Raw genomic sequence first — 25,679 nt, 5'->3', positions numbered from 1 at the left:
TCAGCACCCTTAAAAACTACAGTTCCCAGGGTTCTTTGGGGGATGGGGGTAAGCCATGACTGTCAGTGGTGGAAGAGTGCTTTAAAAGGTATGGCTGTGAGCTTTGTCTCCTAGAAAGTAAGGTTTGGAGCAGCAAATCTTACACCCATTCTGAGGTGACTGTGGGTGGCTGTGGAAAATCTGCTCTTTTGGGGGATTTCCCCATGTTCATTTCTCTTCACATGATCTGCGAATGCCGTTATATATTTGTGCCTTGCTTTTCTTCCCAGGATCTCAAGTCTGCGTCCATCGCCATCTCCTTCCACCCTTTTATCTTCACTTGACAGATTAAACTGAGTTAGTACATGTACCCAGGCATAGATTGTCTTTCCCACAGATGGCCTGTTGGGGTGGTGGGGAGAAAGCACGACCCCCCCCCCAGTACACATACAGTGCAACTGGCCCGAGAAATCCTGTTAGCAGGATTGTGCGGTGCAAAGTGTGGTGTGTGTGGTACAAAAGACCTGCAATTCACACCACTCTTTCAAAACACATTTTCCCCTCTCAAGGAATTCTGGGCACTGTACTGCGTTAAATTGGACGATGTGGGAGAGAGGGAGTTAGGGCAGTGTCTCTCCTGTACAGCCAGGCATCCCCGAGTTTAGCTTGTTGTTTACTTAGTTTATAACAAAGTAAGCAGGCACTATTTTCTAATTGCATGCTAGATGTCTGCCCCTTATTCGCTTACTGTAGGTTGGGTGGGGGTGCAAGGTCAGAGCTCAGGAGGAGAGCATCTACCCTGCCTGCAGAAAGTCCCTGGTTCAACCCAGGTCTCTGGCAGACCACCAGGCCTCCTCTCCTTCAACTGGAGGCAGCCATTCCACCAGACTGCCTCAGTAGGGGAGATACGGGAAGCAGAGCTTGTTCCACCAGTTTTGCCAAAAACACCAGCTCCATCAGGCACTTCTTACCCCTGAACTGTGCCAGCTGGTTGCAGAGCAGGTCCCTGAGTTTGATTCCCCCCCTCTTCTCTTCCTGTCCCTTTCTCCTGGTGTGCCTTTTGTTTTAGACTGTATGCCTGCAGGCAGGGACTGTCTTGTTTCTGCAGGGCAAACAGAAAATATAGTGGTACCTCTGGTTAAGTACTTAATTCGTTCCGGAGGTCCGTTCTTAACCTGAAACTGTTCTTTTTTTTAAAAAAAAAATATTTATTAATAATTTCAAAATTACAGAAAAGAAAGAAAAAAAATTAAAAACAACACCACAATACATAGGGGAAAAAACAAGAAACAAAATCAAGACATAAAAACCAATGCAACAATACAGCAAAAAGATTTAAAAAAAGGAAGAAAAGACACAAATCCCATATTACATATCTTTAACTTCCATTTGCTTGTTTCATTGACCTCCTCACACCTCCCTTTTTGTATTCTAGTTTGATTGATTATTTCAGCAAATTCTTTCCATCTTTCTCAATTTTTACTAAATAATTTATCTTGACAATTTAACCTATTAATTAACTCAACAAATCCTTTCCATCCTTTCCCCATATTCTGTTATTCAAATTACCTTAAGTTATTTAACCTTATCTTACCAAAAAATACTTTAGAGCTTAACGCTTAATACTCGATTATACATAACTCCTGATATCTTTTCTACTAGAGTCATATAGTTTCATTCCAACATTTTCCCTAATGTTCATTAATTTTAGGCTAATTCCCTAAAATGAAACTGTTCTTAACCTGAAGCACCACTTTAGCTAATGGGGCCTCCTGCTGCTGCCGCGCTGCCGGAGCACAATTTCTGTTCTCATCCTGAAGCAAAGTTCTTAACCTGAAGCACTATTTCTGGGTTAGCGGAGTCTGTAACCTGAAGCGTATGTAACCGGAAGCGTATGTAACCTGAGGTACCACTGTACACACAATTGCCTCATTGCGTAAATCATGTTCAGAATACCACAACACACACGTAACTGGCTGTAAAGTAACATAACATTAACATTATATATAAAGTTTTATATATAATAAAACTGTAATCTAATAATCACATCAAAAATTATATGATGATTAGATTACAGTTTTATTATATATAATGTTATGTTACTTTACAGCCAGTTACGTGTGTGTTGGGGCAAACCGAAAATGGCTTGGACCCTTTGCCTAGAGAGCATGAAACAAGTGGAAAACCTCTTGGACTCATGCTTTGTAGACACAGGACAAGCGAATTGTGGATGAGCCCATGGTATAAGGCAGCTTCCTCTGTTCACACCACCTCTGCTGACACAGTCCTTGGGATGAAGAGCTCTTATTCAATTACCATTCATTCAATTTAAAACATATGCAGAAGACCCTATGACTGGAAGTTAGGACAGTGTTGAATGTGATGATATTAGCTGCTTTGAAACCCGCCTTGACCAGCCTGAGACTTCCATTTCTCCTCTGCGTTCACTCCTCTGGGCCCTCTGATACATAGAATCATAGAATCATAGAATCATAGAATCATAGAGTTGGAAGAGACCACAAGGGCCATCGAGTCCAACCCCCTGCCAAGCAGGAAACACCATCAGAGCACTCCTGACATATGGTTGTCAAGCCTCTGCTTAAAGACCTCCAAAGAAGGAGACTCCACCACACTCCTTGTCAGCAAATTCCACTGTCAAACAGCTCTTACTGTCAGGAAGTTCTTCCTAATGTTTAGGTGGAATCTCCTAGCTTGGGTTGGTTATGGGGGAGCATGCAAACCTCTCAGTTGCTGTGATATAAGGGATAAAAGACTACACACATTTTTTATGAATCAGTATTGGGCAAAACAAAACTTCTTCTCCCATCCAGTATCTGTGACAGGCATTTTTTTTTTGGGGGGGTGCCTCATGGATTGTCACATTTGTTGAAGTAGTTCTTTTTCAGTCATGCCACTGTGAGCTCTTTAGCTGAGAGCAGTACCCAGAATCCTTTGCTGGTGCCGCTGCTGCGTGCGCCACTTGCTCCTCACTGCATGGCCGCTTCTGTGATGCAAATGTCGTACTCTCATGTGCTTAGATGTTTACCGTACACCCGGCCCAGCTGGATCCCACCCAGCCCCCAAGGCCCTGCTCCTCCCCTCGCGGTTTCACACTGCGGGGTAATTATAGCCTCATGTTGGTGAGTTTTGAAACTGAGAGGCGCTAAGAATAGCAACAGAAAAACGTCCTGCAAGATGGCGTTTCCTGAAGCTGCAGTTTCTTGTATCTCACCTCTCCTTTTTCCATTGTAAAGGTCTGTTCTTTCCAGCCTCCTCTGCTTGGTCAGAGTCATTCCATTCACATGAGCTTCCTATTATGGGCCTGCTCCGCACACATGGGTGTAGTCAAGGGGGGGCAGGGAGGGGACCTGCCCCCCCAGTCAATGAAAATGCATAGCAAACTGAGGTTCTGCCCCTCACACAAGGGCTGCCCCCCATGTCTGCACATGTAGTATTATGGGGTGGGAGGATACTGAAAGTGGTTGCATGGACTTCCCTGGGGTACCCAATATGGTGCCCTCCATATCTTGTGGACTGCAGCTCCTGGTCATAGATCAGGGATGCTGGGAGTTCACAGCATCTAGAGAGCACCACATTAGCTACTTTTGGACTACCCATCAGATTATAGGTGGTGGATGCCATTTTTAAACACTTTGCTTTGTTCAGCCAACCAACCAACCAAACTACCCACCTTGGAAGACTGGCAGATGCAACTAATAGACTATATGGAGATGGCGGAAATGACTGGCAGAATCCGAGCCCAGGGAGAAGACTCAGTGGAAGAAGATTGGGGGAAATTTAAAACTTATTTGCAGAAATATTGTAAAATTTCAGAATGTTGATGACATTAAAATGAATTGCTGGGGTTCTGGCAACAAGGTAAAATCTAAGATTAAACCAACAACAGATAAATTAATGGGCTATGAATTTGCTGAACCAACTTTTAAAAGGGATACAAGAACGGGAGACGCGAGGAAGTCAGGAAAATATGTGAATTTAAGATGTAAAATTAAGAAAGAGGGAATTTTTGTGTTTTTCATATATGTGCTTTTTCTTTTTATTATTAGTTTTTAATGTATGTATTTTTTGTATTTTTGTGCTTGATGTTTGTAATGTTGTATTTTGTAGTATGTATTTTGTGTCCTTATATTTTTCTTGTCTTTGTCTTTGTATTTTTTTCTTTTATATTCTGCATTGTTAAAACGTAATAAAAAACTTTATAAAAAAACAACCAACCAACCAACCTGTAAGTCAAAAGCTAGCACAACAGGTTGGACCTCAAACCTTTCTTTCCAATTGTGCTAGCAGAGAGTCCCCCCCTTCCATCTCTTGTAAGAGAACAATGAAAATGTTATCTTCCACCTCATTCCGACCTCATTCTGCTACAGGTGTAGGCCCAGACTTCCTCCTTGGAAGCATCATATTGCGACTTTCCCTCCAGGTCTCTGATGGGTCTGTTTTATTGGAATAAGGTCACTGGAGACTTTTGCCAGTTTCGTGATGTATGGTTTATTTACATGCATATACAGGGATTGGAAGGTTCACATCATTAGCACTTCAGCAGTTCTTGCATATAGTTTCTGGGATGCTTGTGCACTAAAAACAGTAATGATCACAAAACCTGCATCAACTGGAAAGGCCCTCAAAGGATATCCAGCCCAGCCCCCTAATGGTGCAGAAATCTATTGCTATACAATCCCAGATAGGTAGCTATTCTCTGCTTAACAACCTCCAATAAATGAGTATGCAATAGATTAAGGGGTTGCTAGTCACTGGTAGCTTGAAGACCATAGACTGTATGCTGTGCTAGTCTTACTCAGAGTAGACCAGTTGAAGTTATTGGCATGCCTATCTTAGTTTAAGTTGGTCTGCTCTGAGTAGGACTTGGCTGACCACAATCCCGTGGCAGTAAGGAAATGGTGTGTAAGAGATGGGCAAAAGAGCTGGTTTATTTAAGCATATTGCATGCACATAGATAGATAAGGACATTTATTTCATATGGTTAAAGAGGCCTGGCAAAGATACTGGAAAGTGGAGTTTCACATCTCTGGGTGAGATTAGAAGCCAGATAGTGTCAGGCATGTTGGGGCTAGAGACACCAGACATTCATTCGTTTAAAAAAGCAAAAGCTGTCAGGATGGTATGCATCTCAAACATGAAGACTAGATTCAAAATAATGAAATATTTAAAAGCACACAATTAGATATATATATATATACACACACATGCACACTAAATCTAAAATAGTATTTTTTTAAAAAAACCCACAAACTAAGAGCAGTAAAAGCAACAATAAGAGTAAAACCACCACTGCTTAAAAGCCTGAGAGTAGAATGTATTATTCACCTGTTAGTATTTATTCACCTGTGCCAGCAGAATATCTCTAGGGAGACCATTCCACAACCGAGGCACCACCATTGAAAAGGCATATTTTTGTGTGTGTGTGTGGGGGGGTGACTGTCCTTTGGTACTTTACTGGGTGGGAGAAGCAGATGTTTCTGGCTCTTGGTGGAAGCCAGTTAAGATATCGGGCCCCATAAAAGTGTTTCCTCTTGAAGGCACTGTCCCAACACATGCCATTCATGATAATTGCCTCCCCCTAAGACAATCACTGTGCTGAAAGGGCCTCATCAGGAGAGAAGTAGGAGCTGAATGAGATAGGAAATGAGAGAAGGCCCGGGATGTTGACATGGGAGACGAAGCTGCGGCTCCAGGCAGTGGCTTCCTCTTTGCCCCTTTTGAAGATGGAGGATGAGATTCCCAGGAAAATGCTCCTAGAATGTCTGTGGGATGACATTCTTGTATTCAGGGCCTACAGGCTGCTTCTTCAGGTCTGCGACAGTGGAGAACATCCATTTTACCTGTTGGGATGGAGGGTGAAGAGTGGGGGAGAGAGGAGAGGGGTGAGTGTTGAACAGGGCTGAGGAACCTTTTTTGGCTGGTGGACCAGATCCTTATATACCCACCCCAGAGGGCATAATTTAACAGGTGGATGGGGGCTCCCATGTGTCAGTCACCTGATGTCTTAGGTACATCAGGTGATGCTGCATTTTGAAACACTGACTGTTGGGACTTCAAATAAACAGATAGATACATACATAGAAAAGAATAGTACAGGGCTTTTTGAAAGCCCTTTTGCAAACAGGTATCTGAAGAAGTGTGCCTGCACACGAAATCTTATACCCAGAACATACTTAGTTGGTCTCTAAGGTACTACTGGACATTTTATTTATTTATTTCGACTGCGTTGGACCAACATGGCTACCTACTTGAATCTAGTCCCGTGCTGTTCTTTGAACCTTCAAAAATGTCATATCTTGCCTACATTAGCAAGAGGTTATTTAGAAGCAAAACTCTTTCTGGCTGAAGGAATGTTCAAACGCAGTCAGTGTAAAAAGGACTTTTACCTAAGTTATCTTGAATGTACTGTTACTACACTTTTGCCATTTTAAGATATTTCTTTTCTTCCACTTTGAAATGCCACATAAAGAACATTTTCCTGAAACAAATGCAGTGTTTTTTATTTTTTTTTATTACAGCCCTGTGCCTTGAGCCTTTCAGACTCCACTTATGATCCAGAGTGGTAGCAGATCCTTGGAAGTTTCCACACGTTCTGGACCCTATAGAGGTTTGTTGAAGAGGAAGGAGAGCAGATTAGGAGGTTAAAGAAATAGGCTGCCTACACACCATACATTTAAAGGACATGGCTTCCCCCAAAGAATCATGGGAATTGTGGTTTGCTAAGGCTGCTGGGAGAAAAATAAACGTGAGGAATAAATGACAGTTGGCAGGATTCTCTTGGGGAAGCCAAGCGCTTTAAATGTCTGGTGTGTGCAACCTATATTCTACACCCCTCTCTCCTCCCCAGCAAGCAGTGAATGATACATATATTCTAAACACTTATCTCTTGGGTTTTAGTTGTTGCTTTCTTCCTCCTTCGGGCTCTCTCACTGCCAAATGCAAATGCTGATATGTGTTTTCCCCTTCCTTTCCCCTCACCTTGAAGAGTGTCATTGTGGTGCTGTAACATACACTGATGAGGAAGAGAATGAAGAAAACCAAGATGGTGGTCCATAATTTTTCCAGTTCCTCTTCGACCTCGTCGCTGAGATCAACTTCTGTCGATATTATTATCACTGTGGGGAAGAAAGAGACGCCATTCTCAGTGTTCATAAATATAAAATTCCCCAATATGAATAGTCCATCTATCTACTGACCCACAAGTATATCCATCTACTTTGGAATCCCATCATTCTGCATAAATATGGAGCCTGCCTTCCCCTAGAATATGATTGTACAGTGGTACCTTGGTTTAAGAACTTAATCCATTCCGGAAGTCCATTCTTAAACCAAGGCGTGCTTTCCCATAGCAGCGGGGGACTCAGTTTACAAATGGAACACACTCAACAAGAAGCGGAACATGTTCTGCTTCCAAGGCAAATTTCACAAACCAAAACACCTACTTCCAGGTTTGCAATGTTCTTAATCCAAGCCGTTCTTAAACTAAGCTGTTCTTAAACCAAGGCACCAATGTAGTTAACTCTTATGGAGGGTCATGCAAATGTTTGTTCCCATCTAGTCTTATCTTTAATGTTATACAGGTGTCAGATAATCCTTTTCATCCACACTTCATTCACAGTCATGCTGCATCATGGATTCAGTATTATTATTTTAGTCTGATGGCAACTATGAAGCCTATGATGCACTGTGAGTATGAATGAAATGAACAAGTGTTGGTTTGTCTCCAAATTCCACATAACATGAACTATGATCATTTAAATTTTGTACTGGTGGTTTGGGGAACACATCTGTTCACGCCATGTGACATTTAGGCCAAGGCATACAAAGTAGGTTCACTCTCATGAGAGCTCTCCCTCCCTTCGTTTCTTGTCTCACTCTGCCAAAACACTGGTTCACCCATTTCTTCTGGGTTTATTTCTCATGTTTGGCTGTGTTACTGAGCATCTGAGTATTATGAATCTGCAGGGGCACCGAAAACAGTTGCTAGACATGGCAAAGTGGATCCTATCCTTGATGGCGACGACGAGGCATTGGGAACAACGGGGTGAAATAATCCCGTGGAAAACTTGTGATATTTGGAGAGAGCGGGGATGTCTTAATTCAGCCTTAGTAAGCTTATTTTATGAGGGAGCGAGTTGTTTTAGAAAGGCCACGCAGTGAGCTTCATGGTTGAGCAGGGATTTGAATCTGGAGGCCTAGCTACCAAACCCAACACCAACAAGTACACTAAACATGGCAGTGGTTAACCTTGGTGTAGAAGTAGCCAAGCATTTGGTGGGGACAGTGTAGAAAAAAGAAGTTTGCGAGTTTCTGTATGTTAAGTCTGTTGGAAATGTATTCAGTGCATGATTTGAAGGCATTGGTTCTGCTATTAGTCTTGGTGACAGCAGACTCTGGAGATTCCTGTCATTTGGGACTTAGCTGTCCATGAGAAAGGCAGCTGAGATTTGACAGCTGGAGGAGAGGTAGAGATGTGTGGTTCTGAAGGATTCCCCCCATTAGCTGCATAGATCTGACCTAAGAGAGACAAATCTCCCTGTTTTATTTCATAAACTGGTTTTGCCCTGTTTACCTCAGTACAGTATTGTCTGTCTCCTTTCTCTCTGGATTATCTCTGCTTTATTCCAATCACTTTGCTAACAAAGTCAAGAGGCCACATATAAGGCACAAATATCCTATGACTGGCTTAACATCTGTCATGCAAGAAACACATCTCTTACAACTGCGGCTTCTAAACAGCTGACTCAAATAAGGGCTGGCCATTTTCTTTCCACATGAGGAGGGCATAATGAATTTTGTGTGCACATGTTCATTTATCCATGCTCTTCTCTGTGGGCATGTGGATATTTTAGGTTGGTTTTGTGCCCCCCATCTCTTTGTTTGCTCTGTTGGCCCTAAATAGTTTTCTCTTATACATTCAAATGCAAAAAAATTGCCAAAATCCCTAGGTACCAGTGTCAAGCTGTTACGTTTCTTACAATGTTTCTAGCCTTGTTAGGTGAACAAGGGCACACTCTGTGCTTGAGGTCTTGTGTCTATTCCCGAGTCATTTTTTAAGGCAGAGTTCACAAGCCCTTTAAGTCATAGGAAATGTTACTTTCAATTCTTTCACTCCGCAGTGTGTGAGCACTCCATTAATCTGGCCTGAATGCTTTGTGAATTTGGATTTACTTGCTTCCTGCAAGAGGTGCCTCCAGATTGACACTGTCTTGCTGGGTGCGGGGGGGGGGGGGTCAGGGGATGAAGATGCCCCACTTTCCCTGTAAGACCCCTTACACACACATACACCCATTTCCAAATTCTACTTCTTCTAACCTTTACCGCCACCAATGTTTCACAAAGAAAACGTTATCCAATTATTTTTTGGCCAACCTCTGATGCCATCATATGCTTTGTATCTGTTTGATGGGGGAAGTGGGATGGGGGAGGAGAGATTATATCAGAAAACATAATTTTCTGTTGCCCTCCCTCTCTCTGTAAATAGATGCAAAGAAAGTGAATATACTGACCAAAGCTTGCCTTTAATTTTTTTTTTAGAATATGAAAGGAAATTGTAAAACACATCTGTTTCTCTGGCATTTTGTCTCTTATTTTTTAGTGTTTCTTTTGTATATAAAAATCCTGTGGTGTGCATGTGTGTCTGTGTGTTCCTTTTAAGACCACACCATGTATCTTTATATGTCCTTGCAGTATGACTAACTGAAACACTTTTTGCTCTCCCAAATGGAAAATGAGAGTGTGCCCTTCTGAGCATGTGCAGAGGGTAGGCAGTGTGGAGCAGTGAGCAGAGTGTTGGGACTCGGTGCGGGGAGATGTGTGTGAGGCTTGGAGAGTGAAGTCACCACTTAGTAATGAAGATTCACTGGGTGGCCTGGGAGAAACCATGATTCCTCAAGGCTGTTGTGAGGCTAGCTTGGCATTACCTGATATTTGAAGGCCTGGGCTCCTTGTTGGAAATAGGATACAACTGTGACAGTGATAAACACATTTTCCCTCTGCTGCCAACCTTAAACATTTGGCATTTGTTTTCGAGAGATTAATCCCATTTCCCCATTAATCCCCCCACAAGTCACCTTCTCTCCTGGAAGAGCCACAATAATAGATATCTATGACAGTCTTTGGATGATTTCTTTTTTTATTCAGCCCTTGGGTACATTTTTGCATGGAGATTTTTTACACAGGGTTGGTCTAACAATCTCGAGAGAGAAAAAAACCCTGGGGCCATAGGGCGAGGCCATTTTCATTTTTTACCCCGAGATTTCTCAATGGTCTTCTGAATGAACTTGAGGGTCAGACCTTCATGGACAACCATGCAGGTATAGGCATCACCTCTGTTCCAGTCTGCTTTGGGGACTTTCAGCTTGCTGAACAAGAAATATAAACCATCGCCATCACTGTAGACTGGGGTGCTGAGATAGTCAGCTTCAGGCAGAGGGTTCCCATTCTTGAGCCATTTCAGGGAGATGTCACTGGGCTTGAACCCTCTCACCAGGGCAGTGATGGAGACATAACGGCCATTAGACCTGAGCTCATCATCGTGGGGGCGGAAGAGATACACACCTGGAGCTTCTTTGGTTTCTGGTTATGCATAGGGAAACAGAAAGAGAAAAAGAAAATGACTATTCAGTTTAGGTCAAATTAGTGGAAACCATGTGGGGAGCTGGGGAACGGAGGAGATACAAAGGCTTCTGTGCCAGGTATGGGCAACCTGTAGCCTCCCAGATCCTGCTGAACTACAACTTCCATAATCCCTGGCCATTTGTTGATGGGAGCAGGGGTACAACTACATCTGGAGAAACACAAGTTTCCCATCCTTGGCTTAGGGAAACATGGTTTGGGCTACATGTCTTGAATGGTTCAGAAAACCCCCTGACATGTTTGCTGGGCTTCTCTGTGGTGAATGAACAAGACACACCACTAATGTGCCATTTAGAGGACATTCACATCACCCCTTTTCTCAGGCGTATACAGAAATTTCGTAGCACACAAGGACCCCCCAAACTGCCCTGAGACAGAATCAGGAGGCTGGTTCTCTGACACTGCCTCTCCAGAGCTGTCACCCAAGCATCTGCCTGTGGGGCAGATTAAAGGTGCGAAATGGGCCTTGGTTACAATGATGTTCATAACTGCTTTGTACATAATAGCAACAATAGTCCATCTACGTCAGGACACGTTGCACAACTATTATTATTAGTCAGATGGAAAGTTATCACACGGAATAGAGACTTCATTTTTATGAGGGTGGAAACCAGTATGCTAGAGGCATCATTTCCTATGTGGTACAACTTCCCTTGGCACAAGTGTCAAAACATGCTGTACAGGTTTTTTAAAGCACTGCATGTGGGTTGTGATGGTGGGACGGTTGTGGGGACCACAAGCAACTATGCCCCCCTCAAACTACATGCAACATGTTGATTTTTTTTGTGTGTGTGTTGCCAGATCTCACTGTCCACGTTGGTATATTGTGTTTGTTCTAAATGGTGCTACGTTGATATGCCTTTTCAGTAATCTCTTTCCTGCTCAGGAGGTTGCTGGGAAATTAGGGACACCATTTGCAGGGTGGAGAGCAGGCCTGCTTCCCGCTTACCTTTCTTCTTGCTAATCTCTCTTGTTTTCGGTTGAGGCAGGGATGGGTGTTGCACTGTGCAGATAAAAGTCTCCCCTGACAACCAGTCGCTTGCGGAAATGATCACATAGCTGGATGCAGTGAAGGTGTTATTAACCTCCTCTCTCCATGCAAGTGGCTCAGGGCTTAGACTTCCTGCTGTCTGCCGTGACCAGGTCACTTCCAGTTCTTCCTCTTCGCTTTCTAAGTTGACTACCACGCAGCTGAGTTTTGGTTGCTTATCCATGTAAAGGTCGTTGGGGCTTGGGGGTAGGATGAAAACTTTGAGGGGAGTTCCTGAGGAGTCTGGGAATACAAAAACCCATGTCAAGTCCCAAGTCTACTCCCACCATTTCCCTCCCAGCCTGCTCACAGAATCTTATCCTGCTCTGCTTGCTTCTCTTTCAGAGTAGCTCTACAGCTAAGTCAGTCCAGGCTCCCCATTTGGCTCACCTGAGAGTTCCTGTCAGTCCCTTCCCTTCCCTTGAACAACTCCAGCACCTTCTACCATTGCTGAATAATCCCAGTTCTCTGTTGTTTTTGGAACTTGCACCCCTTTAACTAGTGTGTTTGCCCATTCCCCAGATTCCCTGATGGATCACTTTCAACACCAGTGTGCCACAGAGAGATTTACAGCTGGCAGCACAAGTAATCAAGCCAAACTGCCTTCTGCAGAAGAAGAGAAATGTGTTTCCTCAACTCCCTGACAAACATTTAATCTAAACTGGAGAAATCTGAGAAAGCTACCTATCAAGATTTTTCAAAGGAAAACTGGCTTGGTGCCCTCCTCTATGACACAGAGTCCTGCCTCCAGTTGGTTCAGTCTCTCAAGTTCCAGATAAATGGAGTAAAACCTCAGATATGCCAGTAGGGCAAAAGGTTGGAGAAAGCCATTCCAAATCCCAAAGGACCATGATGGATGTATTTCTGGGTCATTGGGAAACCCACCATAAAATGGAAGTAGCCCCTTGCTCTTGGCCTTTCTGTTTTTCAGTCCATGCCCACTTCATCCGAACCTAACTAAGTCAGAACTGAGTCAGGAGTTCTTACCTTCACAGATCTTGGCTTTGCTTCTCACAGAAGTTTGGGTTGCTGTGTGGGACACCTGGCAGACGTAGACATTCCCATCTTCCCAGTCTGCTTGGCTAATGTTGACTGTGCTGATGGTACTGAAAGTGTACCCATGGGTGTCTTTCCAGGGCTGCTCAGTGAAAGAGGGTTGCGACATAGGTTTCTCACTCACCAGCCAATTAACCGTCACATTGTTGGGGTAGAAGTTGGAGATAACGCACATCAGCTCAATGGTGGCATCTCTGGAGCTGGCCTTGCAGGAGGAATGGAGCAAGCGGACCTTTGGGGCTACGGGATCTTTCTTTTCACAGGCTGGAAGAATAGGAAGTATAGGGAGTCTCATGAATACCTGTATTTTAATGATGTACGGTGCACCTAACCACCTGTCTCATTTCCCCAAACTTAAATTCAGTTCTCCGCATGTCTACATTATTTAGTTGAGAATTAGCCAGGATTTTAGTACAAACTGTGCTTAATATTCATGTCTTGTATGCAGTTTTGCTGAATAAATACACAATCTGGAAACAATTTTCCTGAACATAATACATTTGTGTGCACTGTTTTTTGGTGAATATATGTATTTTTTGTATATTTTTGCACACTTTTTGGGCAGGGGAACTGCATCACAAAATTCAGAGAACCACGAATTTAGGAGAATGGGCTTTCTGTTTGTGCATTATTCCAGGTAGTGTGAATTAGTTTGTATTGAAATGCAAACTGAACTGAATCCCCCCCCCCAATTCCCTAAATGTGAGTGGCTTCTAATTCACCTGCCATTAGTTCCTTTGGATCCTGTATTCATTTCCCTCTCTCCTTATGCTAGCCTTTCCCAGAGAAGGTACAACAGCCTCACTCTCTGTGAATCAAGCTTATTCCTCTTTCTCCTCTGAATCTCTGCACTAAACCCACTTCTTTTCTTAAACATCAAATTTCACTTTGCTGCGCCCAGTGCCAAGGAGGACAGTGGAGGGCAGTTCCCTCTTCTGTTTCATTGTCGGTTCTAAGTAGGCCTAAGGACCACTAAGAGGGCTGGTAAACTATGTATAAACAGTTGAAATGAGATCTCATATGTTAATTGCACTGTTCCCTTTGTTGTTGTTTTTTAAAAGACTAATTTAAGAAAGTGTCTCTCTGTGTGTATGTGTGTGTGCAGAGCATCCTGTGTTGCTAATATTTTCATAAGAAAAATGAAGAGGGTGTTTTTGCTGAATTTTGACACCTATTGCTACAATCTGTCATGGTGCAACCTGACTTTCCCTAAATTTGAATCACTATTGTCAGAGCTGCTTCAAGATCCTAGCTCACAGAGGATCACGCTAGCCAGCGGTCATTAAGTAAAAGTCTTTATTGAATTACAGTTTCCATTCTCACGCTGCTGTCTGCAACTCTACGTCTACTAGCTAGATCGGCGAGGCTCCGTCTGAGTCTCCGCCCCGTGCGCACCAACTTAATATCCTAGCCTTGCTCCACCTTTTCCTCCTGACTGTCCTCCTCTGGGTCCCTCTACCCCCCGGGGCTTCTTCCTTCCGGGATTCTTCTGACGCTGACCCGGACCCTTCTGCCTCCTTGCGCCGGGCTTTAGGACCTGGTTCCCTTTCGGGGCTGCTCACTGCGCCGCCTTCCTCTGCATTTGAACTTGGCGCGCGCGCCCAACCTTCCACTTTCCTCTTAACCGTTTCTTCGCTCCCCGATGGAGGTGTGGCCACTCCTGACTCCTGCCCTCCCTCCTGTGGTGAGCTGCCAGCGCTTCCCCCCTGGCTCCTTTCCTCTTCCCTACTTCCTGGCGGTGACGCTGGTCCCGATTTCCAGCTGCTCCCCCCTGAGTCTCCTCTGGCTCTATCTTCCTGGGGTGCCTCTCTAGATTCCCCCCTTGCCCTGGCCACTGGTGCTCCTTTCTGTGAATCCTCTGATTCACTGGAAAGACTGGGAGATCTCGGGTCGTCGTCATCACTCATCCTTTCCTCTGTCTCCTCCCCTTCGCTCTCTGTTTCCTCCCTTGCCCGTGCCTCTGCACCTAAACCCCTGACAACTATTAACTGGATAATTCTAAATCCTTTCTTCCCACTGCTGTCTTGTCTATCACAGGCACATGTGGGGAACCTTTGGCTCTCCAGATGTTGCTGAAATATAACTCTCATAAGTAAGAATGGTCAATTGGGAGTCTTAGTTCAGCAAATCTGGAGGGCCAAGGATTCCCTACATCTGATCTCACTGGGTTGTATCCATTGATAGTCATACCCACTGAAATTAATGGGCATGGCCGATTTAGGTTCCTTAATTTCAATGTGTGGGTCTACTCTTGATTAGAATTTGGTTGGATACAACCCACAATATTTGTGAGTGTTCTCTGTAGTGCTCAATGTGCTTCTGAGGGTACAAAAGTCAGATGGTAGGACCAAAAATATTGCAATCATTATCCATCCCTTCACCCACACAATCCATATTTCATTTCTTTCTGCTCCACCCAACAAATACTGAAGGAGGAAGAAAGCAGATAACAAAGGCTCAACCAGACTCACGTCCAATCTCTTTGTTGATTGTGGAACTGGTAGCTGTATGTATAATATGGCATTGAAGCTTCTCTGATTCCCAAGTGCTGGTTGGGATGGTGAGCTGGCTGCTGAGAGTGTAGTGGCCACTGGATGAATCCAATAGAGCAGGGAAGGTTTGGATGTCAGACGAGGATCCTGAATTCCACTGTACTTTGACAGGTTCAGGAAAGTAGCCAGAGACCAGACAGCCCACGGTAACCTGGGAGGCAGTGGCGAGGTCTTGGCAACAGGGGGACAATGGGAAGACGACTGGGGCTGTGGGAGATGCTGCAAATGAAGAAAAAGATGTGATGACAATCTGTTCCTTGGGCAAGCATTTGTGTCTCCTTGCCAAGAGCGGGAAACAAGATACAGTGGTGCCTCGGGTTATATACGCTTCAGGTTACATACGCTTCAGGTTACAGACTCCGCAACCTAGAAATAGTACCTCAGGTCAAGAACTTTGCTTCAGGATGAGAACAGAAATCGCGTGGCAGCAGTGTGGCAGCAGTGGCAGGCCTCATTAGCTAAAGAGGTGCTTCAGGTTAAGAACGGACTTCCGGAACGAATCAAGTACGTAACCAGAGGTACCACTATATTGTTCACTTCCATGAAAAGTGAATCTGGTGTTCAGCCCTGGTCAAAAGCTGTGAAGGCTACCTGGAATTATTGCATAATTTGACTTGCGGTTTCTTGATATCCTAGGGACAAGGAAACTGCTGAGAAGCATATTCAGCACCCTTATGCCATCTTCCAAGATTTGTTCCCAGGCACTGCCCAACCACCTTCAAGCTTATTTTCACAGTTGTAAGGTTTGAAAACCTTACAGTGCTGAGTTCTATGGAGAAAACACTCAGACCTGATTAACAACCTTTGACAAATTTATCTGTCTCGGAGGACAAACCTATGCTGGACTAAGATGAGCCATTGGCCTCATCCAACGTAACTCGCCCTATGTTCTAAACTAATCCATTAAAAAGCCACTCATATACTCTCACACATGTAGAATACATGACCCAACCTTGAACAACCACTAGCTCTAAGGCTGCACACACTTCCCAAAGGATCCTGTACACACTTCCCAAAGGAATAATCCTCAGTGAACACAGTGGGTATTACTTCTGAGGAAACATGCATGGGATTCTACTATAATTTGATTTGACATCCATTTACAGTACAATCCTACGAAGGCTCACTGTGAAGTATACCCCACAGAGTTAATTAGTTGACAGCAAGTGATTGTGCATAGCTTTGTGACAAGGTAATATTTCTCCCCTTAAGCTAACATATGAAATTAAATATGGGAGACATTTTATTTTGTATTTCATGGGTGCCCAAGTGGGTGGGGTCCTGTCTGTGAGAAAAGGACATGCTTCTGTGGCAATGCGGAAGGACCAGTGGAACATTAGCGGGGGACAGGGGGGACTCAGAAGGGTGGGTTACAGGAAAGGGATGTTTTCCTGTGACTACTAGATCAGAAGGTGACTTTAATTCTGAAGAAGAACCTTGCATGGCTCAATAGCTTCTAAATTATAAACAGCTAGAGCCATCACACGAACAAAAATATAAAATTTTTACTTACAGCGCCTCACCTTTTTAAAAACTGACCCTGTTCCAGTGCCAAATACTAGGAAATTTAGCAGACATGGAATTAAAATTGTGGCAAAAACATTAGCTGCTGCTGCTGCTACTCTGTGTGTGTGTGAGAGAGACAGAGAGAGAGAGAGAGCTAGCTTTTGAAAGTTTTATTGGCTGCATTTTGATTCTTATTGTAATTGTTGCTCCTTTTAAAAAGTTTTTAATGGAATGATATTTATTAATATTTCACAAACAATAAAAACAAAATCCAACATTTAAACGTTTAAACATTTAAACTACAAAAACAAGACAAATAAAAATACACAGTAGAAAAACAGTTGATAGAAGAAAGATAGAAAGAAAAAAAATTAAAAAATTGAGAGTAAAAAGAAGAGAAAAAGCCACAAAACAAAGCTAAAAATGGATTAATATTTTCAAATCTTATATTTTCTTCACTAGTTTCTTGACCTCCTCACACCTCCCATTTTGTATTCCAGTTCAAATATTAAATTCAGCAAATCCTTACCCTCTAGCATTTTATCCTTACTCCATATATTAACCTATTATTATAAATATCCATTTCCAATTATCATTCCCTATTTACATTTTTATTTTTTTTAATAAAATGATATTTATTAATATTTCACAAACAATAAAAACAAAATCCAACATTAAAAAAAATAAAAAGTTTTTAATGGAATTTTATTGTTTACTGCTAGACTCCAACACCATACATTTAGGGGACATGATTTCTCCCAAAGTATCCTGAGAATAAGTTTGTTAAGGGTGCCTGGAATTGTAGTTCTGTGAGGCCAAAGTTCCCAGAATTCTTTGGGTCAAGAGTGTGCTTCAAATGCATGGTGTGTATATACTCTCACTGAAATCTTTTGAGGAGATAAAAGTAGTTTAATATTTTTAATTAGTGTGCAGAAGGAGAAGAGCAGACACATACTTCAGTCACCATGCTTGGTTTCAAAAGCACATTTCCTAGGATCATTTGGGCCTATAAATGAACTTCAGATGAAGATCCAGATATTTGTCCTAGGTAGCATTTTTACTACCATCAACCAGGTCTCAACACTCATGGCCTGTTTTAGCTCTGTTTTCTGTTTCACTTCCTCTTATTTCAGCACCATCTGTATCTGCCCAGATGTCCTGCATCCTGTTTACCACCCTCTTGTATTCAGTAAAAGGTAGAGCAAAGAGAAGCATTTAGAAGAAAAATGGAAAAACTGTTCAGCAGAACTTTTTAAGAAGGAAAATGGAAAAAAACAACAAGCAACTGGTGGTAGAGAACATTTGAACTGCACCAGCTGATGGCGATACTAAATACTATTACTAATACCAATAATAAATGGTACAATCAATTTCAATCTGTTCCATATTATGCTCAATATTTTGAAGATTCCATGCAAGTTATCAGCAACTGGAGTTTTACGGGCCCAAAATATCCCAGAAATAATGGTCTTTTGGGCAGCCCAGGGACCAGGGCCTTCCAGATGTCGCCGGGCTCCAACTCCCATCAGCCCCAGCCAGCATTGCCAAAGGGCAGGGGTGATGGGAGATGTAGTCATCATTATCTGTAGGGTCACAGGTGCCCCATTCTTGGCCTAGCATTTTCCTTCTAGTGCAGTCTTAAGCCAGCCAAGTTCCCGCCAAAATTTTGGACAACTTCCATCAGCAGGGCATAAATTCAGCAGGTGAAGTTTTTCCCACAGCATGCAGATGCAGCAATGATGTAGCTGCACTAATGAAAGGAGCTTCGTATTTTCTCTTACTGTTTGCCATTTTGGTCATATCCAAGCTATACATTTAAAGCATATGACTTCCCCCAAAGAATCCCGGGAACTTGGATTCAATTCATTGCAGGTCTGTGAACCACCTGATAACTCCCCACTTGAATTGTTAGGCTCAGGGCCCTGTAAAAAAAGTTGTGTATTGACCATAGTTTTCCTGCTGACTCATACCTGCCACCCCATAATACTCACACATGCCTCCTTCAGTTCATTGCGACTCTCATTCCCTGTTCTGGTCCCTTTGATGGCTCCCCACTTGACCTATCAGGGTCAGCTGAGTTTTGTACAAAAGAGTTCGATTAAGTCTGCTTAAAAAGGAAAGCTGAGGTGTGTGTGTGTGTGTGTGTGTGTGTGTGTGTGTGTGTGTGTGTGGAGGTTAACAAGCCAGGGGCCTGTCTTCATAACAATCAGTCAATCTGCAGGCATTACTGATTTTCTGCCAATTAAGTGGCTGTTAAACAACAGCAAACCAAGTCCCCCCCCATTGGTTGGAAACCCCCTCCTTGTTAGTATTAACTTTATATTCTTATTAGCCTTATATTATCAACTCACATAATCTAAAGTTAGAAATGAACTTCTCAATAGGGTAAAGCATTGGCTTAAACTAAATATTGGGTTTTTTCCTCCCCACATTTCAATGTACAGAAACTGCAGAGCAACGACAGCAGGTCTTTTCTGCCCCCTCTTTGCACTGCTTGTGTCCCACGGCTGAAAATGACCTTTCTTTTCACCCTGGGGTTGGCACATTATTATTTTTTTGTCACACACAAAGCACAATTAAGCAGGAGGAAGTTTTGGTGCCAAGATACACTTTCATTGCAGAATTTCTGTGCCTCTCAGACTACTGTTACATGTACAGAAGTAGAGTCAGAAAAGCAGGCGGCAACCCTAATCCCCACCAGTCCTTTGCCCTCCTGCTGGCCAGATCCTCACTCCCTGGCAGCATTGCCCCTGACAGGTCTCATTGCCAACGGAAATCCCCCGTGCTGAAATCCCCTTTTCTAGGCAATCATAAACAGTGCAAGAGCCCTGACTCTTCTGCACCTGACCACTTGAGGATTGGTTGATTGATTGCATTTCTATCCCACCTTTCCTCCAGCAAGCTCACGGTGGCGTACATAGTTCTGACCCCCATTTTATCCTCTCAACAACCCTGTGAAATAGGTTAGGCTGAGAGTGAGTGACTGGCCCAAGGTCACCCAATAAGCTTCATGGCTGAGTGGAGATTTGAACCCTGGTCACCCAGGTCCTAGCAAGACACCCTAACCGCTACACAACACTGCCTCTCACTGAGGGAGTCTCATCAACCCACATCCCTCTCAACTCCATTTTCAGACTCTGGCTTCTCAGTGTGGCTTTCAGAGCTGGCCCTAGAACCCAGAAATCCTGGTTCCCAGCTCACTTGGCAATAACTCATTGGAGCAGAGGCTTGTCTGTGTCCAGGCAGCTGATCTGCTGTCCTCCACTTTATCTCTTCTCTACCAGTTTGCATTAGGACCCTGGGGTCTTGGCTTGCACATCCTCCCTCAACCCTCCAGCTCTCAGCCATCTTTTAAACTCAGGAACGCTTATGAGAACTCTCTGCTCTCACCTGCCAGCAATACCCCACGCCCCTCATGCAAGCTGGGGGCTTCTTGTGTGCGGATCAGCCTAGCAGCCTCTTCCCAAGGCAAACCTACTCTGCTGGCTAACGTTCCCTGCAAACGTTGCAGACAGAAAGCAGGAACCCAAGCAAACTTTGTACTGTACTCCATTTCCCTTGAAGGTGTGTTTTTGAGGTTTGAAAGGGACTCCTCTCTAAGCTGAAGCATCCCCACTTTCTGTGCAATGGTGGGTTGGGTCCTTAGGAGCACTCTAAGCCATTAAATTCCCTCTTCCTACTAAGATGTGCTCTGAACATCTGAGCCATCTGCTTAAACAGAGCTGCCAAAAGCTTGCTATAACCCATTAGGCAACGCTGGTGCTTTGTAACCCATTGCAACCTAGCTGGTTCAGGGAATCTCTACTTACAACCGGGAAAGAAACCATGGAGAACCACTGCCAGTCGGTTTAGATAGCCCTGGACTAGGTGGACCAATGACCTGACTCAGTATAAGGCAGCTTCCTATGTTCACATAAGAGCTTAGGCGGAGTCCCAATTCCCTGCACAAACAAAACACGCTCCTTACAAAGCTTGGGCTTCCTTTTATTCTAGACTGCCATAGCTAACTTTCCTTCTGACATACAACCCACAGCTGCTGGGTCTCAACACCCCACTGCTATGGCTTTCTAGGGCCCTTCAAACACGACATAGGAAGCATACTTCTGGACTGGGCCAATGGTCCATCTAGTGCATCATCCCATTAACACAGCGGGCAACAAGATGCTCATGGAAATCCCACAGACAGGACCTAAGTGCAACAGTGCTCTCCCCACTTGTGATTGCCCAGCAACTGGCATTCAGAGCCACGCTGCCTCTTGACAAGCTACAGATAAGCCTTCTGGAAATGTCCTCTTCCTGCTTTATAACTCAGGAAACCTGACTTAGATAGGGATGGAACTTGAAAATTTTGGGTCAAAACAAAGTCCTTCCTACCCTCGCCCAGAGCTGAGAACAGAACCCAGGAGCCCTGGCTCTCACCTGCTCCAGCTTACCTTTCCTTTCCAAAGCTGGGGCTTCAGATTTGTTGCTCCACACCCCTCCATGGGGACAGGAGCCAATCCCAGTCCTGCTGTTGCTCTAAACCACTTGGCAACACTACCCTCCCCAAGCTAAAACAAGATTGTTTCCCCTACCTGTTTTCCTGGGAGTAGGAATAAGTCAGCTATGGAGAGTTTAGGCTTTCAGAAGTGCCCTAAGTTGCTCTGTCCTACTCCTCAGTTCACTCCAGCCAGAATCCAGGGGTCCTGCCTGCCTCAGCTCTGACAATGCCTAGGAAGGGGTCTTTCTCCTCCAAAGAGCATTCCTCCCCCTGACTTTTGGAGCAGAGAGCAGGAGACCCAGGAGCCTCGGCTCCTCAGAGCCCTCCTTCTTCAACCTTCTGGTTCCTTGTTCGTGCTTGCTGTTTTGGAGTTAGCCCAGAGCTGCTTCCAAAGACTTGGAAAACATTGCTCCCTGGTGACTCCCCTGAAGCCAGATGCTCCCGCTGGGGGACAAGCAATTGCCCAGCTAAGCACCAGGCTGGCTAAGGTAGAGAGCCTTTTTCTCCAAACCAGATTCCCCGAAGCCTATAGCTGAATCTTTCATTTTAAAATCATTCTTCCAGATATTCCTCCCGGTTTCCCCTCCAGGAAGCTACCTTGAAGCATACTGCAAAGGTGGGTGGCCAGGATTCTCACAGCTGAGTATCAGGCTCCAGGCAAGCTTTCAGGTAGCCTCCTCACTGCCTTCCCACTTCATTGAAGCCTGGGACTCTCCTGGGAGGTCAGAAATCTTTCGGCTGAGCATCATGGTTGCAAAAGACTTTCTGGTATCCCCCTGGCTTGCTGACAGCTTTGTGAAGCCAGTTGCTCACCTGGGAGGGCAGGAATGTCCCAGCTGAGCTTGGGCACCTAACCTGCCCCAGGTCAGGTTTCTCAAAGCTGAAAATCCCAACTAAGCACCAGGCTTAGGGCAGCTTATTGTGTAGCTCAGCGAAGCCTGCTGTGCTCATATAGGAGGTCAGGCAAGCCCCTTCCACTCTGGCAGCTTCTTGGAAACCTAACAGTTACCGGGGGAGCTCAGCGATCTCCTAGCTGAATGTTAGGCTTGGGGCTGACTTTCAGATATCTCCTGTGCTCCCTGTCAGCTTCCTTGAAAACTGGTACTCATCTGGGAGGATGAGGTGGCAACAGTGCATCTGAACACTCAACTCCAAGAAGACATCCAGGGTCCATTTGCTCATCAGCGGATTCTTACATGCACCCTGCTCAGCTAGGAGGGGAAGAATTTTCTTTATAATTGTCAGCCTTCCGGAGAGGTTGCTACCTTTCTCTCCGATGGCTACACGGAACATTATGCTCACACAGGAAGTGAAAAACCTCCCAAATGGGAGGATAAGTCTGGGGAAAGCTTTTAAAGTAGCCCACTTTTTCTGTCTCAGGTTCATTGAAGCTTACCTACTCCACACTATTAAAAAATTCCTTCCAGTAGCACCTTAGAAATCAACTAAATTTGTTATTGGTATGAGCTTTCATGTGCAAGGTATCTGAAGAAGTGTGCATGCACATGAAAACTCATACCAATAACAAACTTAGTTGGTCTCTAAGGTGCTACTGGAAGGATTTTTTAAAATTTTATTTTGACTTTGGCAGACCAACACGGCTACCTACCTGTAACTATTCCACACTAACTTCGTTAAAGCAAGCCGGTGTTTTGCCAGGGAATCGGAGATCTCTTGACTGGGATAGCTTGGTTGGTTAGAGCGTGGTGCTGATAACACCAAGGTTGCAGGTTTGATCCTCGTATGGGACAGCTGCATATTCCAACATGATCTTCAGGGTCCTTTCCAACTCTACAGTTCTATGATTCTATGAACCAGGCTTGGTCCAGGCTTTCAGGTGAAGCTCTTTCCACCCCACAAGAGCTTCCATAAGCTTAAATATGTAATGGAGAGGAGGGCAGCACTTAGGGTAGGGCAAGATGGCAAATAACTCCATCTGAGAAGGCCTCTTGCTCTGCAGGGAGCTTCCCTCAGTACTTGGATCAGGTTCATATGCATCTGCTCTCACTGAAGCATTCACATGCCAAGTTTCAGGTAAGTAAACCAGACATTCCTTGCTTATCTCCAGGGAAGCTGATGGGGTGGATCTAGGCTACCCTTTCCGCCTGCTCCAACTGACTGACATTAAGCTGGTGCCTGATTTGGAGATGCCCAGCTGAAGGGTGGAGGCAAGCAAGCCTTCAGTCTCAGCTGGCAGGCCTGAATATCAATACAAGACACCTAAAACACAAATATTTATTTATCACGTTTATACCTTACATTTTATCCGAGGTTGGAAGCCCACTGAGAAATGCTAGTCCACGTTCCTAGGCTTGTTTTCAGTCACCCTGTGCCTGGAGACAGGGATTGATTTCGGAAATTCCCTTCCTCTGGCTTATCTATATTTCGATCTTTCCAGAGCCCCAAAGTATTATTTATTGAGTTATAATGCTACTTACCTGCCCTTCACCTTAAGGTCCCAATGCGGGTGAAAACAAAAAGATACGCACTTCTAAAACAGATAAAACCATTACGATGATAAAACAGGTAAGGCAAAAACATCAAGCAAAATGGAACAATATAAATCCCACAAAAAGGTGAGTCATAGAACCATAGAATTGTAGAGTTGGGTCCCTCAAAACAAAATACTTTAAGTGTAAAGATGCTGGATGTATTTCTGTGCGGAGCGAGTTCCAAAATACACATAATCAAACCTTTTCTTACTCACCCAACCAAAGTCTGGAGTTGATTGAAGCAAGTGGTCCTTTGCCACTGACCTGCCACCTGTTTCCCTTTGGATGTCATTTCTGTTCTAATGGGGGCTTCAGAGATTTTCCCCCTAATCATGCTCTCAGAAAAGAAGCCAAAAAAAGAAATTACAGTTATGACGTCCTTGGAGCTGACATGAAGTTCTGAAATAATTTTTTTTAGCATGGTTGAGTGAGGCCTAGGGGCTATAATTGGGATCCAAAACTGGTCATATGAAACATTCATCCGCACACAACTTCCCCTCCCCACCCCCGGTTGTTTGTGTTGACTTGTTGACTTGTTTTCAAAATCCAGGCATTTATTTCCTGAGATACATATGGTTGTGAAATAGCAAAAATTGTTGCAGTTAACCTTGCCAAGGAAAAACTCCAGCCATTTGTTTTCACTTACTTACCTAATTCTTAATTAATTAAGGATCTATTAATTATCAGTTAATTAAACTTAATCATGTTTCTCTCTATGCTGCAATGAGCTAGGCCATGGTTTGGCTTAATCTTACGCGCGGACCACCTTGATTTATAAGATATAAAGATATTAAACAATGAAACTTTTGCCTACACACAACTTCCCTTTCTCCCCACTCTTATTTGTTTGTGCTGACTTGTTTTCTTGTTTTCAAAATCCAGACTTTCAGTTGCTATGAAGTAGCAAAATTTGGAGTTAACCTGGCCAAGGAAAAGAATTCCAACCATTTGTTTCTACTTGCTAACATGCTTCTTAATTAAACCAATCATTTATTAGTTGCCAGTTAATTAAATTTACCACCTTTCTCACAGGACACTGATTGTGCCTCTTTCTCAGTAGCTGTCACTAAGAACCGCTGCTACACAGGCTTGCGGCATTATAACAAAGCAAGGCCTACAACTCTGCCACAGAGGTTGTTTAACATTTCTTCATTATAAACATATATGCAGAGCTTTGTCACTGAGTCAAAAGTATCCCCCATTATTGCTTTGCAACCAATGGGAGTTGCATGTGTTTTAAGTGCTTTGTGGTGTTCTGTGGTAGCAGTCTTCTGCCTTCCATATGTTGCTGGATTGTAACTCCTATCACCCTTCTCATGCTGGTTTGGGATGATGGAAAATGCCAGTCAGTAAGGAGAGGGCTGTGGGGTTTTATTTGGAAGTCTCTGATGGGATTAAAAAAACCCACACGTTTTAAAACCAGCTTTCTTTAACCTGGTGCCATCCAGTTGGTTTTGGCACCTGTGGAAAGTATGGAAACTTCCTGGTAGTTGTGAATATAAGGAATGATATCCCTTAAATAGTAACTAATTGGCACTTGGCAGAATACAATCTTCCTTTGGGGCATTTTGAGGGCTCAAAGGACAGTGATTCCCACCACTGCATTGGTGGGACTAGAAACTGAGAAGTGCGGTGAAGGTTTTTTCTTATATGTTTGGTGATTTTATTGTTTAAAAACTTTAATAAATATCTTAAAAAAAAAAAGAAACTGAGAAGTGCAAAGAGTGATAGCAGAGAAATGCTCAAGCTAAGTTGGCTTCCTGAAGCTGAATACAGTGGTACCTCGGGTTAAGTACTTAATTTGTTCCGGAGGGCAGTTCTTAACCTGAAACTGTTCTTAACTTGAAGCACCACTTTAGCTAATGGGGCCTCCTCCTGCTGCCGCGCAGCCAGAGCACGATTTCTGTTCTCATCCTAAAGCAAAG

The 25,679-nt window shown here is 43.9% G+C and overlaps 2 gene segments (V, D, J or C); both read right to left on the bottom strand.

Moving 5' to 3' along the window:
• Positions 1-4,463: 4,463 nt before the first annotated feature.
• LOC308572281 (immunoglobulin heavy constant gamma 4-like) lies at positions 4,464-7,918 on the bottom strand. The segment is given in 3 exons: positions 7,897-7,918; positions 6,979-7,115; positions 4,464-5,840 (listed from the first exon to the last, which is right to left on the bottom strand).
• Positions 7,919-10,117: 2,199 nt separating this feature from the next.
• Positions 10,118-24,038, bottom strand: LOC308572209 (immunoglobulin heavy constant mu-like). The segment is given in 5 exons: positions 23,970-24,038; positions 15,196-15,495; positions 12,656-12,988; positions 11,588-11,911; positions 10,118-10,578 (listed from the first exon to the last, which is right to left on the bottom strand).
• Between the last annotated feature and the right edge of the window lie 1,641 nt (positions 24,039-25,679).

Source organism: Podarcis bocagei (genome assembly GCF_964188305.1).
Source record: "Podarcis bocagei genome assembly, chromosome: 13".
Lineage (NCBI taxonomy): Eukaryota > Metazoa > Chordata > Lepidosauria > Squamata > Lacertidae > Podarcis > Podarcis bocagei.
Note: the sequence above shows the minus strand (reverse complement) of the source record. Positions and strands in the feature narration are given on the sequence as shown.